Here is an 11,438-nt window from a genome sequence, read left to right as displayed (position 1 = left end):
TCTTTTCCATCATCTCTCCTCTCTTTTAAATCTCTCCTTTATACTTTCTTAAATAATATTTTAATTTCTCCTCTACCATCTCCTTCCTTCTCTCCTGCCCTCTTCTTCTTTCCTTCCTCTTCTCTTTCATCTCCTTCATTAGTCTCCTTTCTTTCCTCTTCTCCTGCTTTTTTCTTTCATCTGTTTAATTCACAGAATTAATCTCCTAATTTCTTCTTTTTCTTCGTCTCCTTTAATGCAGCCAGTTCCTATTCTGCCTCAATCTCTCCTTCACTTTCCTAAATTAATCCCTTAATTTCTCCTCCATCATCTGCTCCTCTGTCCTCATTTTCTTTCCCCGACTCATCTATTCTTTAACTCCTCCACTCCTCCTTTAAACCTCCCTTTCTCTTCTCTTCTCTTAGGCTCCTATCTCCTCTCCACATCCATCCGCGCCCCCGAGCATAAACCGCGCTCCTCGGCACCCCGCCCGGCCGCGCGCTTCCATGCGTGTGCGTGCGTGCGTGCGTGCGTGTGTGTCGGGGTGAGGTGGAGGCAGAGAGGGAGAGAGTCGAGCAGCGGGGACGGACGGACGGAGCGGCGGAGCGCAGCGGCAGCGGACACTTTTCCGCGTCCAGCCTCATCCAGCAGCAGATCGCTACTATGCGCATCGCCTCCAGAGCTCCCCGGCACTAGAAGCGCAAGGTAAGACGCATTTAATGCCACTCTTCTGCGCCGTTTCTGCTCACTGTATTGTTGTTTTTTTCTCCCCCCTGTGCGCACTCGTTCCTATCCTCCTCATGCGCGGCGGTCGCTGATTCCGGCCATGTGGAGCCGCCGTGTGCTGCCAGGACCCCGGACTGCTGACAGGGAGTGTCTGCCGGGTAAACAGCTTCACCGCCCGGCTGCGTTTTAACCCACACGTGTGACAATCTCCGCTTTGTTTTCTCATTTAATTTTTTTTATTTTGGAGTGACTTCCAAGCTGCGCGCAAGCATCACCGGGATTATTTTCTGCTCGTCCAGCCCCGCAGCATCTCCGCGTCCTACATTCCTCATGAAGTTTTTAGGAGCGTGAGTGAAATGTTAAAGACGTTGCGGGGATTTTTTTTCACCTCACTGAGATGCACATTAAGGCTGCAGGCAGCTTTCATCCAAAGTGCCTCCCAGTTTAATGAGCGTCTCTCTCTCTCTCTCTCTCTCTCTCTGCTCTGCGCGGCCCCACGGAGAGCGCACCGATCAACAACACGCCAACTCCGCTGTATGATTTTTTTTTTTTTAATTGCCGCAGGGGTGAACTTTAGCTGGCAGCACTGGGTCCGGTCTCCGTTAGAACCCGTTAGCAGGTGTGCCATTGCGCGGGGAAAGTGTGCGTAATTGTGCGTTTTCGGTGCCGCCGTGTGACTGGCGGGACGGTGGGATGTTGTAGTAGTAATTCTCTGATGACACTGCGCCTCTTGGCTGCACAAACCGGAGTCAAGTCCGCGCGGGTACGCACGCAACACTTCCGGTTGGGCTTTTATAAAAATAAAAGCACCGAAAATTATTTTGGAGACGAACTTATCAACTCGAGTGAAATTGTTCGCTTCTGTTGGAACAATTCGCCTTAAATTTGGCCAAAAAACCAAAACACACTCAGCCTAGTTATATTTTTACAATCATAATTCAAATTTCCCATCCTCTCGTGGTTGTAGTTTTACCCTGAATGCTTCCTTCCTGGTTTCCCTCCATCCATTCTGCCTCTTTCCATCCGCCTTTACGCAGCGTCCGAGCAGGGTTTCCCTCCCGCTCCGGTTGCTCGGAGGACGAGTCTCCACCTTAACGGCGCCCCGACACCGATTCATTACAGCCCGGTCAGCTCCTGTCCTCCGTTAACCGCCGCACTGGACGCTGTTGTCTGCCTTTTAACGGACGGAGCGACTTCTGCAGCGCTCCGTTGCGTAACGGACGCAGCGTCTCAGAAAAACAATCTTCCATTGCAGAAACAACATTTAAAGGACATGGAGACACATTTGCCTGCACTGAACCGTCACTTTTATCTGTCTACATACATGCATTAATCGGATATTCTGCAAAATATGGTGCAGGAGTGATTTCTCCTGTTTTCATTCCCGCTCTGAGCCTGATTCTGAATGTAAACTAGTTGGTGCATGTGAAGTTGTCTGTTAGTTGTAATGAGGGGGGCCGGTCTAACAGCTGGACTGCAGCACTGAGATGTGGGGATCCTCCTCCTCCTCCTGCTGCTCTGAGGAGCTGCAGCGGGGCTTCCCTGGGCTTTTCCTCTCGTCTTCGGCTCTGCAGCTCTTTCTGGGGCTTCCCTTGTTTTCCCTGCATCATGCAATCACCGCTCACATCCGTCTGTCTCAGAGGGGGAAGAGGCTGCAGCAGAGATGCTATAAGAACACACATATGATGATATTAAAGGCACTGAGGCTCCATCTGAATCATTATTTATCTCAGTTTGTGTCAGGACTAATTAGTTTCAGCTCAGGGTGTGTTCTCCTTCTGTGGTCCCTGAGACAACAGCCTCTAACAACATGTTTAGCATCTTCTGAGCAGCATCCAGCCGCCTTTATTGGCTGATTTATTATTCATCAACGCCCCTCCTTCCTCTCTATTATCCCCCCTCTGTTTCTCCTCCACTCACTCCCTCGACATCTTCCTCCCCTCTCCATCTCCTCCACGTCTTTACGTTGTTTTCGGGGCCTCTCTTCTTCTTCTCCTGCCTCCCGCAGACTCGTATTCCTCCGTTTTCTGCATCTTTTACCCTGCGTTTGCCCTGGAGGCCGCCGTGCTGCTCTTTCATCACCGCCTCGTACGTTTACAAATCACACTTGGGAGAAGCAGAGCCACAGCCGAGCAGCTCCCAGGGCCGTTACACAACGCTGTAGTTTCCAGCTCGGCCGTTAAAGTGATAAACCACAACGTTAGGCGCTGTAGAATGTTTGTTACGGAAGCCACAGTGTGAAACCTCTCCGGGTTGTTGTCCTGAACACCTGATGTCATTAACAGAGGCAGTCAGTGGTTATGTAATGGGAAGATAAGCAAATAAAATGTGCAGAATCACCAAAAAAGTTCAATAAAATCCATCTCTGGTTGTTGATTTAACGCCTAAATAATGAATTTCTGTGCATCAGCGTTAAACATTTAGTAGTTTTATCCATGAAAATATTCCCTCCCTGTATTAAAATGATGGTTCAAAGTCAAGTTGTAATGTTGGGAACTGAAAATTCTTCCTTACAGGGATTTGTTTAGAAGTTTGAATCTGTGTATTTTGAGACTCTCGTGCAGTTTAATGGTAGAAATCCTCGATCATGGCTTTAACTGCTTGTTTCTCTCATGATGTGTCTTCCTGAATTAAAACAAACACACCATCTGGGCGTGTTAATATGTTTAAAACATGGATTTAAACCGGAGCGAGTCTTTAAATTCGGATCAGTAGCGCCACTTGATAGCTGAGTGGTTAAAGCTCATTAAATATGTAAGCCCTGTGTCCACGAAACTGAGTTCCTCTACATTTTCAAGTGTGTTTTGAGGGGAAATTCATGATTTTCTTATGAAATAAATGGAGTTTGCTGCCTGTGACGTGGTGTTAAAAGCAGCTAGAGACCAGATTTACACCATCATCAGTCGCAGAATTAGCTTCTGTTTTCTGTGGTTGTTTACTTTTAGTTTACTGGTTCGGTTTCAGAACCAAAACTGTGGTTAAATCTGGAAAATATCCTGCTTTATTGGACGCTTTCACACGTTAGAAGCTTGGTTGAGTTTAGACACCAGAGTTACTTGGTTAGGATTAGGGAATAAATCACGGTTTGGGTTAAATCGCGACTCTTTTACCACTTGTTTGAAGCATTTTCTGGGTTACCATGGTGACGAGTTCATCTAAAACATGATTGGTCTGCTGAAAAGGAGTGACAGTAAAGCAGCGAAATGAACGACAAAGATCCATTGAGTGGAAAAGTATTTGCTTAGATGTGTAGAAACGTAATTTTGTGGAGTTTACCGACCATGTGTCCTTCCCTTACCATCCCTTTCACTTTACAATCACACAAACACGACAAAGCAACAAAATAAATCTGCAGTAGGTCATGAAAAAGCTCTCACAGAATTAGGAGTTTGTTCACATGTCTGAAAATGTTGATCTAATGAGAGTCTTGGCCTTTTGAGCAGTATTTCATTAATATATGTGTTGTGGAAAGTCAGAAATTTGTTGATCTTACAGTAACAGTACATTACATCAAACACTGATGGGATTGAATGGAGGAGTGTGTGTATGTTATATATAAGTGTGTGTGTGTGTGCTGTGGAGTTATGCTGCTGTGCTCACGTCGTCTTATTAGTATGTGGAGCCTGGGATGTGATTTAGTCTTTTATATTTCATGTTTTTCCTCCCTGCTCTGGGGCTGCAGGTGGAAATTAGTCGCTAGTTAAATCTGGAACAAAACACCTCTGCTGCTGTGAGATTCCTGTTTGTTCAGCTTTGACAGGTAGCAGTTAATCAATTTGTAATCAGTTAATATTTTATTACCAGGCAGAATAAAGCAGTTTAAACTTTCCGTGCTCTTAAATGTGAGAATTCGTGGCGACTCTACATTATAGTGTATTTACTTCTCTTATAATGCAAAAACATCTGAGGAGACAGTGTTGGACTGTAGAATATTTAAATTACTTTTATTTCTTTATTTAACTGTTCTCCACTATTTTTCATTTTAGAAAAAAAATACAGATAGACAATGTTTGAGTTTAAAATGGGCAGATTTTATTTCAGCCTTGCCCACACTGTACTGTAGCTGTTGTTTTTTTTAACAGATTATTTTAATTTTTTAAAAATCATTTTCCCTGTTTTGTGAATTTACTGATAACTAATGGAATAACAGAAAAGGAGATATTAAAAAAAATGTTTAGAATAAAAACAGCTAAAACTGTAAATGTCAACTTCAAGAATATATATTTTTATAAATGGTAATTTATATTTTTACAACATTTGACTGTAAAATTACACTATTTTTCTCTATTTGAATCAGCAAATGTTTTTTTTAAAGTTCACCAAAAAAACAAAACTGCCAAAACTGTAAGTAATGTCCATGTGAAGAATTATTTTTTGTTTATTTAACAATAAATACATAAAAATAAATAAAAAATATTTGCTTTTTTATTGTGTTTTCATAAATGTAATAATGTCAACATTAAATATATTTTGAAGTGCTTTGACTGTAAAGTTTCACTATTTTTCTCAGTTTAAATCCCTAAAAACTCTTATTTTATAGATATTAATTTTAATGTTGACTGTAGTAACAAATCAATACAAAACTGTAGATAATGTCAACATTAAATAGTATTTTTGTGTATTAAAATTGTAAAATTGCACTGTTTTACTGTGTTTTATTCTATAAACATCACTATTTTTTTTTACAATTTTGGTCCTCTTACATTCACAGTTTTTACACTTTCTGAACGCTGCGGTGTTCTGCAGTTTCTTCACACAGCTTTTCTGGTGCTCCTGCTGACAGATTTTTTACAATTTTGTAGTTTTCTAATCTTAGCCTGGTAGCTATTGCACCTGTATGCACTTTAAAGGCGCTAAAAGTCTGCAATGTTTGTTTCTAGTTTGAGGAAATCTGGATCTGTTGCGGTTAAAAGTCAGCGTTTAAAATCTGTCTGATGATTTCAAACACTAGACTCCAGGCTGAACCTCGTTCTGGAGCGATTCGTGATCGTTCAACAACTTGGAGATCACACAAAGTGCAACAAACCAAAGAGGCAGAAAACACGTTCACCTCTGATGTCAAAGCAGCCGTCAGTCTGTCATCTTCATCTCGGCTCCTAATTATCCGTCTGAAGTCCTCCTCCTCCTCCTCGGTCTGATTGCTCTCGTGGGATCCATGCGGGGCTGTTTCCGTCCCTCCAGCCTCTCGCCTCTTTCCGCCGTTTTAATTACACAAATGATCCGGCTGATTTGCTGTCTGGGCGGAGGAGGGGGTAACGCGTGATCGTATAAACAGAAACGAGGGGATTGATGCTGTTTTTAGACGGAGAAGAAGTCTGGAGTGGGAAGTTTCGCCTCCTCGAGTTCGGACAAATCTGTTGTGTGAGATATTGGCGAGCAGCAAACGAATAAATGAAGGAGCAGGCTGATCTTTTGCAGTCCTTACACTGCTAGTTTTATCATGGATGGTGGAAGAGACAGGGTCAGACAGAAAGACAGAAAAGGCCTCTGGGAAGTCCGATAAGATCCAGGAGGTGGACATACACACGTGGACAAAATTGTTGGTACCCCTCAGTTAAAGAAGGAAAAACCCACAATTCTCACTGAAATCACTTGAAACTCACAAAAGTAACAATAAATAAAAATTTATTGAAAATTAAATAATCAAAAACAGCCATCACTTTTGAATTGTTGATTAACATAATTATTTAAAAAAACAAACTAATGAAACAGGCCTGGACAAAAATGATGGTACCTCTATAAAAGATTGAAAACTATTTGACCAGAGTGACATGATTAACTCAGGTGTGTCATTTAATTGACATCACAGGTGTTTCCAAACTCATAATCAGTCAGTCTGCCTATTTAAAGGGAGACAAGTAGTCACCCTGCTGTTTGGTGAAAAGGTGTGTACCACACTGAACATGGACAACAGAAAGCGAAGGAGAGAATTGTCCCAGGACATCCGAAAAAAAATTATAGACAAACATCTTAAAGGTAAAGGCTATAAGACCATCTCTAAACAGCTTGAAGTTCCTGTGACAACAGTGGCTCATATTATTCAGAAGTTCAAGACCCACGGGACAGTAGCCAACCTCCCTGGACGTGGCCGCAAGAGGAAAATTGATGACAAATTGAAGAGACGGATCGTTGGAATTGTATCCAAAGAGCCCAGAGCAACCTCCAAAGAAATTAAAGGTGAACTCCAAGGCCAAGGTACATCAGTGTCAGATCGCACCATTCGTCGTTGTTTGAGCCAAAGTGGACTTCATGGGAGACGACCAAGGAGGACACCACTGCTGAAAAAAACTCATAAAAAAGCGAGACTGGAATTTGCAAAAATGCATGTTGACAAGCCACAAAGCTTCTGGGAGAATGTCCTTTGGACAGATGAGACCAAACTGGAGCTTTTTGGTAAGGCACATCAACTCTATGTTCATAGACTCAAAAACCAAGCATACGAAGAAAAGAACACTGTCCCTACGGTGAAACATGGAGGAGGCTCAGTAATGTTTTGGGGCTGCTTTGCTGCATCTGGCACAGGGTGTCTTGAAAGTGTGCAAGGTACGATGAAATCTGAAGACTATCAAGGCATTCTGGAGAGAAATGTGCTGCCTAGTGTCAGAAAGCTTGGTCTCAGTCGCAGGTCATGGGTCTTCCAACAGGACAACGATCCAAAACACACAGCCAAAAACACCCAAGAATGGCTGAGAGAAAAGCGTTGGACTATTCTAAAGTGGCCTTCTATGAGCCCAGATCTGAATCCCATTGAACATATGTGGAAGGAGCTGAAACATGCCATTTGGAGAAGACACCCATCAAACCTGAGACAACTGGAGCTGTTTGCTCATGAGGAGTGGGCCAAAATACCTGTTGACAGCTGCAGAACGCTCATTGACAAATACAGAAATCGTTTAATTGCAGTGATTGCCTCAAAAGGTTGTGCAACAAAATATTAAGTTATGGGTACCATCATTTTTGTCCAGCCCTATTTCATTAGTTTGTTTTTTTAAATAATTATGTTAATCAACAATTCAAAAGTGATGGCTGATTTTGATTATTTAATTTTCAAATTTTTTTATTTATTGTTACTTTTGTGAGTTTCAAGTGATTTCAGTGAGAATTGTGGGTTTTTCCTTCTTTAACTGAGGGGTACCAACAATTTTGTCCACGTGTGTACAAACAAAAAACAGACAGAAAGCAAAGACTGGAGTTTGGATAAATGAGGCCTTTGAGCGAGAAGAAATATGACCGAAAAAACATGTCAAAACAGAGCAAAACAAAACCCTCAGATGCAGCTATTTCTGCATTTCTAGATGCCTCTGAAGCAAGATTAATGCGTTACGATAAAACTTTACTAATCCTGAGGAACATTCTTATGCCAGATATTGCTCAGAAAAAAAGAAAACCACATAGAAATATACAATGCTGAAGTTTAATAAGAAAAATATGGCTAAAATCCAAGTATTTTTAGCAGAGATGTTGAGTCTAAAGCCACACTTTCAAATGCTGGTTTTCTGTTAACTGGCTACGTCACCATGGTAACCGATTCTCCAGGCCCTGAGGAGGTTCTGTTTGACCAGTTCTTCATATTCACTCTGATTAAAACAGTTTCTTCGCTGAAGTTTTATCTGAAAACCCGTTTAGCCGTGTAGTTAAAGCAGTGCAAACTGTAAGTGATGCAGAAAACGCACACGCTAAACGCAATTGCTGTTTTAGTGCAGCTCTGACAGCTATTAGTTAGTCAGTTTATCATCAATTAATGTTATATTTTCAAGCAAAATAATTCAATTTTAACTTTCCGTGCTCTGAAATGTGAACCTTTACTGCCAGGTTTTCAGTTTGTTTATTGCATTTTTTGGTAATTTTCTAACCTCTACCAAATAGTTACTGCGCCTGTATACATTTAACTGAAAGAAAGTCTAAATTATCTGATTGCGGTTTCTTAAAAACGAATATTTTCTGGTTTCTCTGCTCTACTAGGACAGCGAGCTGAATCTGTTTGGGTTGTTTACGGTCTGTGGACAAACACCGACCAACATTTGTCACCGCTTTCTGACATTTAATCCACCAAACAATATTGAGGAACTAATGAACAGTGAGAAATGATACGTCCTGTAGATCCACGGCGCTTCGATAACAGCCACATCTGTAACTGTACCCGGAGCTATTATCATATATCTGCACAGCTGTAGTCTCAGCGGTTGTATTCTGTGAAAACACAGCGAGCAATAAATGTTTTATTTACACTTTTACATTAATCTCTCTGTTCTCTGGTGTCTGCAGAACATTGCACAGGACTGGTTTTGTATTACGGCATTAATAGAGCAACCCGACACACTGAACTGTTAGTATGGAGCTGGAAGAATGACAAAAAACAAAGCAAAAGTCAGAAATTATCAGACAGAAAATGACCACTGTCTCGTTTGTGGATGCATTTTAGTGGCAGTCTGAGCCCACGATTAACCAGCCGAACGGTTTAAACGAGCCCATATTCTGCTCCATTGCACAGTTTTCCATCTGTAGCAGCTCCAACGCCTCCAGTTTCTGCTTCTTGTTTTGGGAAAATGTCACAGAAAAACTTCATAATGCATCAAAAGCCTGCTAAACCAGAGATACTCAGCCAGCCCCGAGTGATTAAAGAGCCCATATTCTGCACAGTCACAGATGTAAATTTGCATTTTTAGTGTTTACTAAAAGTTATTAAAAACACATTATTTCTTGATCTGTGCATTGCTGCAGCTCCTTCTACATCTGAAATGCCCTCGTTTCTTTAAGCCCCGCCTCCTACAAAGCCTGGTGTGCTCTGATTGGTCAGCTGGAGCCAAAAAAGGCAGGTGATGTTGGTTAATTTTAGATAGAGACAGCTGTCGTGAGGAAATTTTAGCGAGGACGCTGTTTATTCTGTCTTTTTTAAGGCTAAACAAGCTGCTAGTTGGGTGTTATGCAAATGTGTGACATGATGATGTCGATACGTAACAGAAGAAAAGTCTGAACTTCGGTAAGGAGCAGAGTTTGTAGACTTCCTACCTGCACAAAATAGCATCTTAATTCTTCTTTTTGGTGCAAAATCAACACATTCAAAACTGTGGATTTGGAATATTTTGTACATTTGTATGTTGCACAATATTTACAAAATTTTTCTACACATGCAAGAATCTGTACAATATTAATACTTTTCTATAAGTTTTTCTATTTGTATTTTCTGTTTGCTTTCTATAAGTATTTGTACTAGGATCACAATCATGTGATCGTCAGCAGGCAGCTGATGTCGGGTTCACTTGTTGTCATGGTTACAGTGAAGCCGTGCCGCTATCTCTCAGTGATACAGAAATCTTTAACCAATCCGTGGATCCAGACTATAAGCCGCATCACTACCAAAATCTAATCAACTGGTCCTTGTGTCATTTCTGACCTTTGAAAATTTCATCCTAATCCGTTCGTCTGTTTTTGAGTAATGTTGCTAACAGACAGACAGATGGACAAACAGACAAACCAACACCGATTGTAATATAACTCTGCCACGAAATGGGCTCTTTAAAGTGAAGCTGCAGCGATTTATGTTTAACTAAACAAAGCAGATGAAACCAGAAACATCACACCTACTACAGCAGACGGTGTGTACATATATGTGCGTATTTACATGCATGTGTCGGTTAGAGAGTAAATGCTGCAGTGGCGTCCCGCTGAGCTGCATCTCCTCAGTTGTGGTGCTGTGAAGTCACACTCTCTGCTGTCAGATGTGTTTGAAGCTGTGCGAGGCGATAAACACACACTCACACTGCAGGATGAAATGCATTTAGTGTGATATTCTTGTCAACTTGTACACCGGTGATGCATTATGGTGCCACGAGGAATTTCATTTTCAGCGCTACCAGGTTGCGTAACCAGCCCAGTAACTGTGGCACATTTCCACTGATAGTGGATTCTTCTTCATCTCCTGCCGTCCAACCAGCATCGCTCCTCTTCTTCCTCCTCTTCCTCTAGCCTTTATATTTAACCCCGTCTGGCCTCTCTCCCTCCAGACATCCCGCTAGGTTTCTGTAATTTCTTTAATTTGAATTGAATTAACATGCTGCCCTTTCACTTAGCCTTTCCTGTACACAATATACATAACCTCTCATCCACTGCCTCCTTCTGCCCCTCTTTTTCTCACCCATTTCCACCTCCTCGTTAATATAAATGTAGCATTTGACACTGCAGTTTTCCTTTTCCTGTGGACATGCTTTTATTTGTAGACGTTTTTATTTTTTATTGCTTTATGGCCCTGAATCATTGTTATGATTTTACTATAAAAAAGACTCTTTCATGTCAAAGTGAAAAGAAATTTCTGTAAAATAAAGTCAAAATGTAAAATAAGTAACCCACCACCAGACTTCAATTCATGATGCTTCCTCCACCAGACTTCAATTCATGATGCTGCCACCACCATGCTTCACGTCATGATGCTGCCACCACCATGCTTCATATCATGATGCTGCCTCCACCATGCTTCACGTCATGATGCTGCCACCACCATGCTTCACGTCACTGCCACCACCATGCTTCACGTCACTGCCACCACCATGCTTCACGTCATGATGCTGCCACCACCATGCTTCACGTCACTGCCACCACCATGCTTCACGTCACTGCCTCCACCATGCTTCACGTCATGATGCTGCCTCCACCATGCTTCACGTCATGATGCTGCCACCACCATGCTTCACGTCACTGCCACCACCATGCTTCACGTCACTGCCTCCACCATGCTT

General features: G+C 42.1%; 1 protein-coding gene across 2 annotated transcripts in view; it reads left to right on the top strand.

The window, feature by feature from the left end:
* The first annotated feature begins 505 nt into the window (after positions 1-505).
* LOC110963639 (sodium/calcium exchanger 2-like) overlaps positions 506-11,438 on the top strand; it is a 219,388-nt gene continuing 208,455 nt past the window's right edge. For both annotated transcript variants that reach the window (XM_051958171.1, XM_051958170.1), the window contains exon 1: positions 506-684. The gene's annotated coding sequence lies outside the window, so the exon portion shown is untranslated. The remainder of the gene's footprint in view (positions 685-11,438) is intronic.

This window comes from Acanthochromis polyacanthus, chromosome 13, assembly GCF_021347895.1.
Source record: "Acanthochromis polyacanthus isolate Apoly-LR-REF ecotype Palm Island chromosome 13, KAUST_Apoly_ChrSc, whole genome shotgun sequence".
NCBI lineage: Eukaryota > Metazoa > Chordata > Actinopteri > Pomacentridae > Acanthochromis > Acanthochromis polyacanthus.
This window is presented reverse-complemented; position numbering and strand designations above follow the sequence as displayed.